Source organism: Elephantulus edwardii, unplaced genomic scaffold (genome assembly GCF_000299155.1).
Source record: "Elephantulus edwardii isolate Elephantulus edwardi_28Jun2011 unplaced genomic scaffold, EleEdw1.0 scaffold00012, whole genome shotgun sequence".
NCBI lineage: Eukaryota > Metazoa > Chordata > Mammalia > Macroscelidea > Macroscelididae > Elephantulus > Elephantulus edwardii.
In genome coordinates this window covers 9241108-9244580 of record NW_006399762.1, presented here as the reverse complement: position 1 = coordinate 9244580, position 3473 = coordinate 9241108, and positions in this window count along the sequence as shown.

Sequence of the window (3473 nt, the reverse complement as noted above, 5' to 3'; positions counted from 1 at the left end):
AAAATCTTATTTAGAAATTAAAAAAAATAATTGTACAAATGAATTTTTTTATTTTACTAAGCTCTGACTATTACAGTATTATGGATGGTCACATTAAGGTAGAAGTCTCTGAGTGATGCGAATAGTTATAAGCTTAACTGCTCACAGTTTAATTTAGTGGTTTGAATAGACCCTAATGTGTCTCAGAATGACTGTTTTAATTTCAAAAGTATAAGCCTTTGAAAAGTTTATGGATCACAATTCTATGCTGGTTTATTTGGGATCACTGTAAACAGGAATTGACTCAGTAACAAATAATTGGTTTTAATTCTATATTAGTTATAAGAGGGTTTTGGTTTTTTTAAAAAAGAAATATATGTAATGCTCCTCATGAAACCATATATTTTGTAAATTCCACCTTCCTTGAGAAAAGTAAATCATATTATATTTTCAATTCTACTATTTTGTTGGATTTCCTCAAACTTTAGGTAAATGAATACTATCAGAAAGTTTTTCATTTCAAAGTAAGGAAAGTATCTGTGATATTCCTTTTACATATTACACAAGCACACACATACACATATATTTCACAGATTTTTCTACTAAAGTGTTAAGGCTATACTAAGATAGGTAACATTTATGTTTTAGGAACACAATTAGAAGTTATTTGAGACAGTTTCTTAGCCTAGCTTAAAACCAAATTTTTAGATTCAAAAGAAACACAATCCTGAAAATTAATTTGATGAATGCACTATAATCCCTTATTATCTCCAAGAATGTGATATTCGTCATGTAATGAAGTATTTTGATGCCTTCATGTAATAAATGTACTGTTCCATACTAATATAGACACAACAATAATGCAGTACTTGCAATAAATAGAAACTATTTTATATGGCATCTTTGTGAGGTAAGTTTGTTTTCTATTATTTTAATAGAACAAGAAACTAAGCTGTAAAGACCTGTTCGGACTTGCCTGCAGTAACTCATAGAATTACTGGTGAAGCTGAGGATAAGCATTTACAAGGCATTTTGGAGCTGTGACAACACAGTAATATTATCTTCCCTTGCAGTTAAAATGAAGACATCTTCAACAAACATTTGTTCCTCATTACGTTTGTGTAGTTCAGAGACAAGAATAGAGGACAAGACTTAACAGGATTTGACAGGAATCAGAACTCACTTTACTTTGTTCCTCTAATTAATTAACTTTTATAAATAGTTCTTTTGAAAGCTTATTAGATTCTCCCCTTATTCTATTCTGTCCTTTTGAATGTTCAAAAGGAAATTTTATTTAAAAAAATGGAAGTGGGAAATATTTAATAAATAGAATTATATTTAATAAATAGAATTAGATGATCTCTATGTGATGAGTGTTAGATGTGTAGTAATGAGCATTTCAGGCAAAGCTTTTGCTCAGATGGAGATATTTAAATGGGAATAGACAAGTGAAACAAGCAACTGGTTTTGCAGAATAAGTTTCTGTACAAAAAAGAAAAGTTAAGATACAAAATAACAAGAGAAAAAGGTGGTAGGACTGACTATCAGGAAATACATCTTGGGATAATTGCTATTTCAACAGAATGCAAATGTAGATAAACTATGAACCTTAAGAAAGGGGCTTACAAAGTAAAGACCTAACGTGGGAGAGACCTTGTTGAGTTACAAGAGCAGAAAGGAGTGCGACTGTAGTTGAATGTTCAGGAGACAAGTGTGAGGTGGAAGGAGATCTGTGATTTGATGATTCAGGATGAGATGAGAACCAGATGGTACAAGTTGGTATGGACTGCAGTTGAGTCTGGCTCTTACTCAGTATGTGATGGGAATAATTTTTAAAGTTTAAAGTTAAAAGATAACTCACAGCTTTAAAAAAGAGGAGGATGTCAGTTGAGTAAATCCTAATTGAGCCTTGAAACTGGGTAATAGCTGGTCCCACCACCATATTTTCAAGCAAAGAATGGTATTCAGAAAATATAAACTTCTCAAAATTCAGCAACAACAACACACACAAAAAAATCAAACGATTCCATTAGAATCTTGAAAATTATATTTTACAGAAATTCCAGAGATGACAAATAAGTGCCTTAAAAATATTCAATGTTACTTAATCATTAAAGAAATACAAATTAAAACCAAAATGATCTATATCACTATATCTGAATAGCAAAAACAAAACAAAAAAAAAAAGACAACACTAAATTGGCAAAGATGTTAAGAAACATACAGTCAAACATTATTGGTGGGAATGTAAATGGTACAGCCTCTCTGGGAAACAGTTTGGCAATTATTTTAAAAACTAAACATATAGCTAACATATAACCCAGAAATTCTATTTATGGACATTTATTCCAGAGAAGTAAAGATTTACAATCACTCTTGTACTAAATGTTTATTGCATCTTTATTTGTAACAGTAAAAACCACAAAGAATCAAGATGTCTTTCAGGAACAAATAGTTAAAAAACAACTGGTACAAGCAAGTATACCTTACCATTGAACAATAAAATCTGTGAACTGTTGCTTCATGAGAATTGTATTGAGAGTAAAAGGTTAGCCCAAAAATTTACATACTGTACTGTGTCAATATTAACATTGCTGAAGCAACAGCTTCAGAGGTATGGAAGTAGTGGCTGATAGAAATTAAGGAGGGAGTCTGAGCAGAAGGAAAGGAAGTTTGCCTTTTAAAAGGTAACACAAGAGATGATTTTTGGTGAAAACATTCTGTACCTTGAATGTATCAATGCCAATACCCTGGGGAAATGTGATATAGTTTTATAAAATGCTGTTATATTATTGAGAAGAACAGTACTAAGGGTATACATAATCACCTAATTATTCTGTATAATTTATTAAGATTCCATGTTAATCTAGACTGGAAAAAACATTTGGCAATGTTTTCCAAAAGAACTACCATATATGTCTTGGAGAGAGTGCAGCCAGAGTGCTCCTTGGAGGCCAAAATAACAAACATAAATCTCACATACTAGAGACATCATGCTTGGATAGGTGGAGGGTCAGCAAAAGAGAGAAAGACCCTCCAACAGATGATTGACACAGTGACTGTAGCAAAGGACTCAAATGTGTCTATGTTGTTGATGATGGCACAGGTTAGGTCAGGGTTCAGATCTGTTATTCACCAGGTCACTGTGAGTTGTAATCTACTCAATGGCACCTAACAACAATATGTTCATAGTTGAATATGTTCAACATGTTTATAATAGCAAGGAAATGAAACAGCCCAAATATCCCTTCAACAAATGAATGGATTGAGAAATTATGCTTCATTAACACACTGGTATACTGTACAGTACTAAGGAACAATGATTTAGTAAAATATTACATAGCATGTGAAAGTCAGGAAATCATTATGAAATAACTCAGTCTTACAAGAACAAATACTGCATAAGACAAGAGAAGGGAATAAAAGGTATCCAAATAGGCAACGAGGAGGTAAAATTATCCCTCTATGCTGATGACATGATAGTATACTTAGAA